We start from the raw sequence: 13,628 nt of genomic DNA, 5'->3' as shown, positions 1-13,628 counted from the left end.
AGTTGTTACCTGTAAGAATCCCTAAATAAATAAAAGTGACATTAATGAGGACCAACTCCAGAACTTTCCTTCAAGAAAGTTCTTGCTACCATCTTGCCATGTTAGCTGGCAGGTATTAACATAAGAGTATAGACTTTTTTAACGGTCTAGAACTACCATTTAATAGGACATTTCTAAGCCATAGTTTATAAATAAGGATGCTTGTTCTGAATTCTAGGAGTAGTGAGAAAATTGAGGGAAAATGGAAGAACTGACTCAATCAAGAGATCAGTGTGGGAAGTTCTGGGCAACTGGGGTGGACATTGAGGAGCAGTGGGAAAAAAATTTATTGACTATTATATAATAAATGGAAGCCAAGTATTGATAAGTTAGATCAGCTTATTTGTGAATCCTGAGTCAGATTCTTAGATCTAAAGGTTTTTTTAATTGGTGCAAGCTTATGAAGCAACCGTTTCTCATGAATTGTTAAAGGAGCATAACAATCCTGCCTAACTCATAGGTTTGTTGTAAGAACTAAATAAGACAAAGTATTTAAAGTGTTTAGCGCAATGCACGGTTCATGGTGAATACATGTATTTATTGGTTATTAGAATTATCATTAAGCTTCTATCAAGAACAAGACAGTTGACTTGGGCAAGCAAAGGTGGTGATGACGATAAGTAATAGAGCATATAATTGAGAACTACCTAGCCTAATCTTTGTCCTCGAGGAACTTACCTCGTATGTCTTATAGTGCTTAAAACAGTCTCTGGACTTTCCTTGATGACAGTTCACAGTTAAGCTCTGTACTTAGACCTTGGAAGAAAGAAACTGGTACATATTTCAGATATGGAAAAATGTTTCAGTGGTTTGCCTTTTAACCAATGCTCTCTAGCTCCTATGTTCCCTCTCTTGTTTGTTGCCTCCTTTAGCAAAGTGCTAAAACCCTTTTCTTTTAATGTTAGGTAGTAAAAGGCACTGTGTTTCTGAAGGACCTGGCTAAAATTTGTTAACATTCAGCTAAAATTGGATAATCCATTCATTATTTATAGACCTGTTCACATAATAGAAGATGTTTCTTTTCCCTTTTTTAAAAAAATAACAACAACAATAACAACGACAAAACAAGCCACATGATAAAAATGTTTAATTAATGGCATGTGCAAGTCTTAAGCAAAGATTTACTTGTTTTGTGGATTTAGCAAATTCTTTCAGCCGATTCCTCCCAGATGCTGACAAGCCTGTTTGTTTATATTCGTTAGGTCTTCTAAAACCTAGCCAAGTATTAGGATTATTTTTTAAGTAACTCAGGTAGCTTCTGAGATAAGAGATGGGTGTCTTCAGCATCTTACCCACCACATTTGACCCTTTATGAAGCATCTCCAGGCCTTCAAAGGAGGTGTTAAATGAATCTGTCCCACCTTGCTGGAATATAGACAGCAATTATCAATTAGAAACTATTATCAACAACTCACTTATAGACACATCAACAATGAGGTTTTTTTTAAATCTTCCATTAATTTTCCTTTTTTTAATATAAAGATTTTATTTATTTATTTGACAGAGAGAGAGAGCAAAAGCAGGGGGAGTGGCAGGCTCCCAGCTGAGCAAGGAGCCCAATGTGGGGCTCGATCCCAGGAGCCTGGGTTCATGACCTGAGCTGAAGGCAGACATTTAACCGACTGAGCCACCCAGGCACCCAATTTTCCCTTAGTCGTGATTAAAAGCAAGACCCATCATTAACTTAAATCTTTCTGTTCATTTATTAATATTCTTTATTTACCAAATGATTTCAATTGTCTCAAAATTAGAGACCTGCACATTTGTAGGTGGGCAACCTAAAGCCAGTTGTTTACTGGGACAAGATTCCCAAAAGTTTTATACTGTAGAAGGAAATAGCATGACACCATAAGAAAGACAGGGTCCTGGAGATAATCATTCATGTAGAGGTGGGACCTCAGTAAGAAATGAAAGATCCTGCCATAGCTCACTTTTGGTTCTTTCTTTCTGAATCCAGGTTGGTTTGTTCTTATAACTCCTTCTCTGTGCATTGGTATTCTTTGAAATCTCCACCTTCCTAGCTCAACATTTTAGCAACCAAGTTAACCTCACTGCTGAAGTTCCCAGCATACTTGAAAGTCAGAACAGTTCTTTTTTTTTTTTTTTAACATTTACCTCTTCCATACAACAACACACTTATTTTCATTAATAATCGTGAAATGAAAAGATTAGCCAGAGATAGTACTAACTGGAAGAGGGGAAGAAAATGCAAACTGAAATTTGCCTTTATTGAAATATCATACATGTAATCATGCTAGTTAACAAATAATTAAAAATAAGATAATGTTAAAGAAGAAAAAAGTAATAATTAACCATTTTAAGACATTAGTTATGTTTTTAGACAAGGGGGGGAAATGTATGCCTACATATTGGATGCAGTAATGAATAATAATATGACAGTTTCTGGTTTTACACCTTACCTTCTGCAAATTAGTAAATGATCTCATCCAAATTGATCCTTTTCACACATTCTTATTCAGTAGATAATGTACCCAGATTTGTCGGTCTTAATCTGTCTTTACTGATAGCTGAAGAAAACATTTTATTAATCTTAGTTGCAAAAGTTTCTTTCACATGAAGCAATAGACAAATAATTTAAGAAAAATCTTAAACTCCAGGGTAAGTTTGCCAGAGTAAAAAAAAAATTCCTTTTCATAAAAAATTCCAGAAATTATCATAATTTCCATGTCTTTGTCTTCCATATTGATATTTTTCTTCAGTAGAAAAATTTTGAACACAAATAAAAAGTTCCAAGTGGTCAGATACAATGACAGAATTAAACCAACTCAAGTTCTGTATCTTGGTCTTTGCAGTCACTACGCTGTCATTATTTTGAATGTACTTTTTAAATGCAGGACTATATAGTGCTATAGACTTTAGAGATGCACTCTGCCTGCAGCAATTTTAAACTATTCTGAGCACTAAAAACACAGAACTAATGTGTGTAGGTTAGTATGGTTACCTTCCACGTAGAACACAATGTTTATTAAAGAATAATAAATATAAACTAATTTGGATCTTATATTTTAAAATGCAGCAATAACTGGAATAATTGCTTAAAACTTAGACCCACAAAATATATTTCTTTCTATGAAGGAGTGTTTTTATCACTGACATTGTTTACAATTATTGGTTCATTGTGATAATAAAAAGTAGACAGAGATACTACTACACACCTGTTAGAATGGCCAAAATTCAGAACAGTGACAGCACCAGATCCGGCGAGAATGTGGGCAACAGGAATTCTCTTTCATTACTGTGGGAATGCAAGATAGTATGCTTTGGAAAACAGTTTGGCACTTTCTTACAAAACTAAACATGCACTAACCATACGATCCAGCAATTATGCTTCTTAATATTTACCCAAAGGCATTGAAAACTCATGTCCATACATAAACTTGCATAGAGATGTTTATTCATAATTGCCCAACTTTGGAAACAACCAAGACATTCGGTGGTGAATGAATAATAGCAGACTCTAGTAGAACTAGACAATGGAATATTATTCAGTGCAAAAAATAAATGAGCTATTGAGTCATGAAGAGACAGAACAGAACCTTAAATTTTTATTATTAAGTGAAAGAAGCCAATCTGAAATGACTACATACTGTATGATTCAAATTATATGGCATGCTGGAAAGCATAAAACTATGGAGACAGTAAGAAGATTTAGTGGTCTCCAGGGATGGGTGTGAGGGTGGTGGAGGGTTGAATAGGCAGGGCACAGAGGATTTTTAGGGCAGTGAAAAATTCTGTGTGATACCATAATGATGGAAAGATCATTAGACATAGAATACCCAAACCCACAGAAGACAAGAGTGAGCCATAATATGAACGACGGACTTTGGATGACTATGATGTGTCAATGTAGGCTTATCAGTTGTAACAAATGTACCACTCTGGTGGGGCGTGCTGATAAATGGGGGAAGCTGTGAGTTTGGGGGGCAGGAGGTATATGGAAAATCTCTAAACCTTCCCCTCAATTGAGCTGTGAAACTAAAACTTCTCTAAAAAAGGAAACTCTTAAGTTAAAAAGAAGTAGACTGACATTATTTGGTAGTATTATTGTTTTTAAATCCACAAAAGACAACGTCCTGCACCCCCATTTTTGTCTGCACTGGAACAGACCACCGCCACCACTTGCCCTTGTACTCAGCTACTGCTCTGCTTCCTTCTGGGGTTTCGTGGCTCACCATCTCAGAAAAATTTCCTGTAAGCTTAATGATCTTGCATCACAAATACACCAGGGCTAACACAATCTACTCTAAGCCATTCTCTACATTTTCTGATAAATTTATCAAACCAAGTAACCATGGAGGAGGACTGTGGGCAATTTTAATTTTTTTAAGAGAATGAAAGAAAAAAAAATATGCCCGAAAGCCATGGAAAGTAGATGAGACTCAACAATAAATCAGAGAGACTGAACTGCCCCAGCTAATTCAGTCAGAAAGGAGTAAACAACTGCAGAGGCTTGATTCAGACTATTACCTTTAATGCATTAGGGAAAAGAGACGGAAGAGAGAAAATGACTAAGTAATACATGTGAATTTCACACTTCACACTTTGTCACTTAGCATAGCTTCTACCTTGCTCCTATCATCCTGCACTGATACAACATCTGAACAATAGAGAGAGGCAGGAATAATGGGTTCCTTTTTGGAGAAATTAATTCAGTGAGACATAAATAAGAAGACTCTTCTAAAAGAGAGATTCAAAAGCAAATGTGTAGAAAACAACTTGAGCTAGGAGGGGCAGCAGAAAGGCAAACACTGGGTAGGAAAAAGAATTTGAGTCCTTGAACCGTGAATTCAATGCTTGCATCCATTCACTCCTTTCAACAAAATAGATTAATAATTTATTAATGTCAAGTATTGTTCCAGGTGATGCAAAATACAAGTGTAAACTAATCTCTATGGTCTGTGCTCTGACCCACTGATGAATTCAAATTGTCACATTTACACAAAATACCAAATCTCCATATCCTGTGCCTCTAGCTCTCTGATTAGGAAGCAGTCCAGTTTTCCTAAGGAGCCCTCCCTTCTATTTTTCACCTTAGACATCACTGGGGTGGAGTGGCCATGGAGGACTGTCTGCCATTATGAAGCCTGTTTTCCTGGAGGATTAGGCAAGGCTCAGGCCATAAATGTTTTTCACGCCGTGCAATGGAGTCTGGAATACTTAGGCAATGGGGAACCACTGAAGGATTTTTAACCCACAGCAGTCACAGACAGGTTTACGTTGTTTTAGGAATTTAACGCTGGTGTAGTAGGTTGAATAGTGACATACCACCCCTCCCAAAGGGGGGAAAATATATATCTACAGATATATGTAGATATAGATATAGATAGAGCCACATCAAATCTCTAGGATCCGCGAATGTGATCTTATTTGAAAAAAGAGTCTTTGCAGATGTAATTAAGTTGAGGATCTTGAGATGAGTTTATTCTGTATTATCTAGGTAGAGAATAAATCCAATGACGAGAGTCATTATAAGAGAGAACGGACACATGCAAGAGATGTCGATATGAAGGCATAGTGGAGAGATGTGGCTCTAAGTCAAGAGAGCCAGCAACTGTAAGAAACTGGAAAGGTAAAGAAAGGGTTCTCTCCTAGAGTCCCAGAGGGCACATAAGACTCCCGACACGTTGACTTCTGACCTCTAGAAGTGTCAGCAAATAAATATACCTTGTTTTAAACCACCAGTTTCTGATAATTTGTTATGACAGCCACAGGAAACCAACGCAACTGGAGGTAACATTATGGCTGTGCTTGATAGAGGAATATGGTCTGGGATACGATATGATGGCAGACACTATTACTATGGGACATGCTTAGAAGAATATATACCAAAATGTTAACTTTGGATGATGGGACTCTATATAACTTTTATTCTCTTTATTTTTATTTATGTTTTCCAGTTTTTAAAGAACTGTAGGCACATACTACTATAGCTAAATACAGAAAAAAATAAGCCACATGAGATAATAAGGACTTGAACTGCGTCAGTAGAAGTCAGCATTGAGAAGAGGAAATGTTCTTTATCTATCCATCTATCTATCTATCTGATAAATATTTTCTGGATGCTCACTAGATGCTGTTTTAGGCTTTGTAGAGACAACAGGAGACGTTACAAAGAAAAACACAGATCTCTGCCTTATGGATCTTATATTCAGGGAGAGAAAGCCACGGAGAGTTTTGAGCAAAGGCATAGGTGACTTCGTTTTAAAAGGATCACTCGGGATGCTGTGCGTAGTGATAGTTAAGAATACAGTGAAAACAGGGAAAACAGTTCCATGGCTATTCCTATTATCCAGGTGAAAGGATAGTGAGTGGCTTGTGCTAGGACATGACCTAGGAGGCTAGGGTTTCTTTATGTGACTGGCTTGAATAGAGCCAAAGCAAATAATGAAATTATTGACACTTTCAAAGCATATATTATGGTGCTGCTTTAAGTATGGGGGTTGAGCAAGGCTCTTGGTCTGAGACCTAATTCTTCACCAGTGTACATGGAACCAAGAAGTCTGGGATGCTGAGTCAATCTTTTGAGTACTTCAGGCTCTCTCTTGAATCCTACTGATGGAGTAGCCATGGTACTTAAAATGAAGTGATCCAGTGCAGCTGAACAGGAAGGAGGACTTCACTGACAGGTAACACTGCTGGATCTGGTCCTACTCAACTCCATTTCTGAGGACTATGCCCACAGCACATAACTTACAGAAACTACGCCATTGGATGGCATATTTTATCACACAAGAATATGTTGTAGTAAATTACATGATAAGAAACCATTCCATGGGGGCACCTGGGTGGCGCAGTTGTTAAGCGGCTGCCTCCGGCTCAGGGCGTGATCCCAGAGTTCTGGGATCGAGCCCCACATCAGGCTCCTGTGCTAGGAGCTTGCTTCTACCTCTCCTACTCCCCCTGCCGTGTTCCCTCTCTCGCTGGCTGTCTCTGTCAAATAAATAAATAAAATCTTATTAAAAAAAAAAAAGAAAGAAACCATTCCATGTATTCAGTTCTAAGGTCGGGGACTATCCCCAACAGCTCCCTAACCAAATGAACACAGGAAGATCAGTGATGATATTTTTGTGGTTATCAGGGTATACTTGGGAAACAGTTTTAATTATTGGAAATTGTCCAGCCAGCTGACGGTGTTGGTCACTGAGGTAGCTAATGAAAAAAATCACTTGCCCTCTTTCCTCAAAAATAACAGTGTGATTGAGAAATAGACCAGTTCCACACAAACTTTTCCCTGCACAAAGCTTCGTAATTATCCTAACTCCATTCCAAAAAAGATTTGCCATTGACTAACATTTAAGACAATTCCTAAAATGGTGCAAGAAAATTAAAACCCTATATAGAATGTTCAAAAGTGAGATTTATTTGTTTATTATTTTTTTAATTGAGAACTAGAAACAGAATGAACTGATCAAACAGCTGATGTCAATGCCTTAAGCACCAGGGACAGAAGTTTGGGCTTAGATTGAGTTGCCGGGCATTTGGGCAGCCCACACATGAAGGGTAGATGAGGTAAATATTACAATACTCTCAGAGTCTAGAAAAAAACCACCATACTTTATGCATAAGCCTATTTTATTATACAAATATCCCCACCCCAGTTTGCTTTAAAATGATTTCAAATGCTACCAACCATTTGAAGTCTTCTTCAAATCACTGCTCCCTTAGGGCACCTGGGTGTCTCGGTTAAGCGTCCAACTCTTGATTTCCTCTCAGGTCATGATCTCAGGATCATGATCTTGGGGTCATAAGATCAAGCCCTGTGTGGAACCCCACATTGAGCTCCCCACTCAGTGCAGAATCTGCTTGGGGTTTTTTCTCTCCCTCACACTCTGCCCCTTCCCCTGCTCTCTCTCTTCCTCTCTCTAAATAAACAAACAAACAAATCAATACTTAGAACAAATCCTAGCTCCCTTGAACACAGTTACAAGGTATGCTGGAGGGCTTACATGCATCCTCTATCACTGTCTTTTCAGGACTCCAGATTATCCCAAATCGTAAGGGGACTCCAAGTATCCCCTAACATTTGTATGTAGGATTGTACATTTTAGTCCTCATGAAAAAGCAATTGCATTCAAGTTTTGTTTCTGAGGGAAGAAAGTGTTATAGCTTGCTTTTCAAAGAAGGAAATAGAAGAGACATCCTGGAAAGGAGGAGAAAAGAAATAAGGAGATCCTGCATCCACCAGAAGGAAGAATAGCAGGACAAAACATGTGAAGAGCACACATACACCAGGTACCTAGGTCAAGGGACTAGATTAGAGTCTAACAGGTGTAGTCTGAAGACATTGGCTAAGGGATTAGGGTGACTCAAAGCTCAGGGTCAAGGAGATTAATTTTAAGGAGGAGGGTATATCTTTAATTTCTGAATCTTGCACTGCCTGGCTCTCCTACTAATTATGGAGTCAACGTGGAAAATGCATCAATAATTTAATTGATACCAGCAGTTAGGTTCTCGTCTCATTGAGCCTCTTGTTGAGTTGGAGTGATTCTCTTAATGGAGGGTTTTTGTAAGAGGAATGCATGATAACTCCTCCTCCACATTCCTCAAGTAATGCCTTGTGTACCTCTCTGTGTGTTGATGGCTTTCTACTACATTTTGTAATTTGATAGGCATTATAGCCTCTTACTGGAGAATAGAGGCTTGCATGTTCTACTTATGTTTGTATCCAACAAAACATCTAGTGTTTTGCACATAGTAGGGACTCAGGTTGTATCTGTAAAATTGAAAGGGGAAAGGAGAACAAGGATGAGAAATAAAACCATACTTCCTCAAAGACTATTCAATGAAGGCGTCTCTTTCAAAATTACTTGAGTAGTGCAGATAAATGCAACAGTAAAGCTGTTTAGGGACACCTGCTTTCTATTTGTCCTTTAACCCCTAGCTCAGAAACCTCTCTTTACTATGTATCCCATTTCTATTTCTATTTAGGATAGTTTGATAATCAAGCTATGATTATAGATGCCTAACATCAGTTCCTCTATGACAGACGTATGATTCATTCCAATCATCTTACTCTGTATGCAGATGTTCCTACACTATTCCATTTTCTTAATTACATAGTCTCCAAGGGCTACACCTGTGAGGGGATGCAATCCACAAATCTGCAGAGTTTAAAGAGAACTACCTTTCCCTGAGGTCTTTTCCCCAAATGTTAGGAAATGTAAGTGATTATTCTAACAAGCAGAATTTCTTCCCCCTCAAGTCATGACCTGGTTATATCAGATGAATTCAAAACTTCTGGGAAAGCACCTTAAGGCCATATCTTTTTTCCTCTCATGAGTTTTTGGCTGCTTGCCTTCAAACTGCAAGCTGGCAGACTTCATCCTTTAAAAGCTTAATTACCTGAAAACCCACCGGGCACCTGGAATCCCTACAGTTCTCAGCCCTAGAGCTTGAGGATGGATGGAATAGAAATCTAATGCACTTGACCTTCTCACCTCCTGCTCACAGTTCATGCCCCTATTACACCTACTCAAATCCTCACTGAGGACAGAAGGGCCAGGGACTTTTGTTGACAGATGTTTCTAGAAAAGCTCCTATTCATCTGAAAGGCAATTGGGCCCCCTAGACCAGAGGTCCTCAAAAATATCATCCCCATACCTTACACTAGCAGCCTCAGCAGCACCTGGGAAATTTTTAGAAATTAAATTCTCGGGTCCTAGTCTCGACCTCCTTATTCAGAAACTCTGGGGATGGAATCAAGCACCTTGTGTTTTTATAAGCCCTTCAGGTGATTCTGATAGTTGCCATAGTTTGAGAACCATTGTACTGGGTAATTGACCCAATGGCATTTGGCTGTGAGCTGTGGAGTTACTATTTATAACACCGAGCAGCCCTCACTCACCTCAGTCTCCGGAGTTGCAGGCGTTGGTGAGCTCAGTTCAAAGCGAGGACTCTCAACTTTGAAGGTGCTTGGATAGCTGGCTGGGTGCCTTTGGAAGTACAGGATGTTCTCCCATGTGGCCCAAGGAACTGAAGAAATTCAGAGGATTCATAAACGTGAGTTGGCAAAACCTGGGACAGAGCATCACAGAGTTACCCTATCCTTTAGATATGACCATCTGCACTATTATTTTCTTCCTTTCATTCCATCCTATAGATTTTGCTTTTTAGTGTTCCTCTTAAGGGTGATTCAAAACAAGGATTTATCAAGTCTTACTGGGTGTAAGGTGCACATCAAAAATACATATCTTGGGGCACCTGGTGGCTTAGTTGGTTAAGCGTCCGGCTCTTGATTTCGGCTCAGGTTATGAGGTCAGGGTCCTGGGATGGAGCCCTGAGTCGAGCTCCCTGCTCAGCCGAGAGTCCGCTCCTCCCTCTGCTCCATCCCACTTCGCTTGTATTCTCTCTCTCAAATACATAAAATCTTTAAATCTTTAAAAAATGTAGGGAGAACACTAACATAATTTTAAGACACTCAAAAAGTTACCTATTGTATGCAAACGTATTTCAGGGGAAGTTTCTTTGGAATGCAACTTCCCAAACAAGATCAAATATCTTCACGTGGCACCCTTTCTCTACTGCAAACACGCTGCATAGTTCCCCTATAATGCAGGTGTTTACTTGGGAAACTGCATGCATTTTAGTTTTCTTTTAATCCAAACATTTAAGCTCACTAAAGGAACACATTCTCTGAAGATTTCTAGAGGGTCCATTTCAAATGCACATCATGGTGTATGTTTTATCTTAAATATAAGTTTTCATTTAACCAGATTTACATAAAATAGGATTCAACTGAGTTAACCTTTTAGTAGGAAAGAGGAAAGGCAGATGGACACATAATTTGGGGTTTATAGAAATTTTTTCTGGGAGGCTACCATTTGGGAAAGCAAACCATAATCCTATATGTGAACACAAGTAAAATTGAGGTTCAAGTTAATCTAGCTTTATATTAGGAAGTATGGAACTTGGCTTCTAATCTCTTAAGAATTTCTGTCATATATATATATATATACACATACATACACATATATATACATGAATGTATATATATATAGAGAGAGAATGTATGTATGTGTGTGTGTGTGTATGTCTGTGTGTATAATTTGACCTAAAAATACTTTTCTTAGATTTTAACTGATCCTTTAGACATATGATTTAATGCCAACTTCAATGGATTATTAGGATGATCTAAAAACACAAACTGTTTCATCACTATGGAAATAGTTAATACACAGAATTACTAGAACTGGAGGAAACTTGCTGACTCACTGATTCTTAACATTTTCCTCTGTGACCCATGACAGGGCATTTCCCCCGTATCACCTCTCTGCTCCTTTAGCTCCTACCCCACCGCTTCTGCCTCTCAGGTTGAACTAGTTTTAAGAGAGGCCACATGATTGCCAGCAGCTGGAACGGTGGTATGGGATTGGGACTCTTATCAGAAGCATGTAGCCAGCAAAAGTTTTTAATTATTTTTTATTGAGGTGTAGTTGCCATAACCTTATATTAGCTTTAGGTGTACAACAAAATGATTCGATATTTGTGTATATTATGAAATGATTGCCACAACAAATCTGGTTAACACCCCTTACCCTCCATCGTTACTTTTTCTTTCTTGTGATGAGAACTTTTTTTTTTTTTTAAAGATTTTATTTATTTATTTGACAGAGAGAGACAGCCAGCGAGAGAGGGAACACAAGCAGGGGGAGTGGGAGAGGAAGAAGCAGGCTCCTAGCGGAGAAGCCTGATGCGGGACTCGATCCTGTAATGCCTGTAATGCCTGTAATGCCAGAATCACGCCCTGAGCCGAAGGCAGACGCTTAACCGCTGTGCCACCCAGGCGCCCCTGTGATGAGAACTTTTAAGATCTATTCTCTTAGTAACTTTTAAATATACAACATAGTACTATTAGCTATACTCACCATGCTACACATTACATCCTTATGATTTATTCTAAAAGTGGAAGTTTGTACCTTTTGACTGCTTTCACCCATTTCTTTCACACCCCCGCTCCCTGCGTCGGGCAACTACCAATATTGTCGCTGTATCTGAGTTTGGTTTTTTTTTTTTTTTAAGATTTCACGTATGAGCTCCTAAGGTATTTGGTTTTTTCTGTCTACCTACTGCACTTCACACAATGCCAAGATCCATCCATGTTGTTGCAAATGGCACAATTTCCTTCTTTTTTGTGGGAGAATAATATTCTATCACCTATTTGTGAGCATATATGTACGTGTATGTGTGCGTGTGTGTTTGCATGCACACGTATGTGCATGTAAACACTCTTCATCCACCAATGGACACTGAGGTTGTTTCTGTAACTTGTAATAATGCTGCGGTGAACATGGCTGTACCTATCTTTTCCAATTAGTGTGTTTTTGTTTTTGTTTTTTGTTTTTTTTTAGATAAATAGCCAGAAAGTGGAATGGCTAGATCCTAGGATAGTTCTATTTTTAATTTTTTGAGGAAGCTCCATACTGGTTTCCATACTGGCTGCACCAGTCACTGAACATTCCAACAACAATGCACTACACTTCTCTTTTCTCTGCATCCACACCAACACTTCTTGTTGGCAGCCTTTCTAACAAGCGGCAGGTGGTATCTAGTGGTTTTGATTTGCACTCCCTGACAGTGATGTTTAGCACCTTCACATGTACCTGCTGTCTGCATGTTGTCTTTAGAAAAATGTCTATTCAGATCCTCTGCCCATTTTTTAACCAGCCCATTTTTAGGACTATTGAGCTGCATGAGTTCCTGATACGTTTTGAATATTAGCCCTTGATCAGATACAACCATTTGGTAGGCTGCCTTTTCATTGTGTTGGTTTCCTTTGCTTTGCAGAAGCTTTTCAGTTTGGCTTAGTCCCACATGTTTTGTTGCGCTTTTGTGGGTTTTGCTTGTGATGAGAAATCCAAAAAATCGTCGCTAAGGTCAATGTCAAGGAGCTTACTGCCTATATTTTCTGCGAGTTTCATAGTTACTGGGCTTGTGCCTGATGGCTTCATGAATTCGCCTGTCATCCTTGTGCAGGGGCCGTGCTAATGTCTGCATCGTTCCAATTTTAGTACACGTGCTGCCCAAGTGAGCACAGCAAAGTTTCTTTTAACATCTCCATGTATGTATATACTTGTTTATGTCTGTGTACTGGAGACAGCAGGGATTAGAGTTAATCTGAGATACAAACTAATGCACTGTGTTATTAAACAAGAAATATTCCACCCTGCTGGCGTAAACTGCTATCAGCTAGTAAAATCACCTCATCCTGGAAGTGCTGAGTTAGGGTCACACATAAGTGATGCACTTCCTGCACTTTCTCCAAACGTACACTTGCCCCCAAGGAGGGATTTAGATTGACCTCATCCTCGGATAGTCAAATTTAAAGAACATTAAACTGTCATCTTAGCTCCCTGTCTCTAACCTCAAGGCTGGAGTGGAGAATTATTTTTCTAAAGACCATGCTTCCCCTAAGCACATTCTGTAGGCTTCTTTATAGAAGAGCACATGGGTATCCTTCCAGAGAACATTGGGTGATAAGCTGAACATCCCAGCACTGTCTGTGGGGTTGACCTCTGTACCTGGATTCCAAGGGGTCAAGCCCCCCACTGGGGGCCAAGCCAAGGGAAGAA

At 39.0% G+C, this 13,628-nt stretch overlaps 1 non-coding gene across 1 annotated transcript; it reads right to left on the bottom strand.

Moving 5' to 3' along the window:
* Window positions 1-12,987: 12,987 nt before the first annotated feature.
* Window positions 12,988-13,091, bottom strand: LOC123796058 (U6 spliceosomal RNA). The gene has a single exon (XR_006780658.1). It is a non-coding gene; the product is annotated as a U6 spliceosomal RNA (small nuclear RNA).
* Between the last annotated feature and the right edge of the window lie 537 nt (window positions 13,092-13,628).

This window comes from Ursus americanus, chromosome 6 (assembly GCF_024610735.1).
Source record: "Ursus americanus isolate L20-20 chromosome 6, mUrsAme1.1.p, whole genome shotgun sequence".
Taxonomy (NCBI): domain Eukaryota; kingdom Metazoa; phylum Chordata; class Mammalia; order Carnivora; family Ursidae; genus Ursus; species Ursus americanus.
This window is presented reverse-complemented; position numbering and strand designations above follow the sequence as displayed.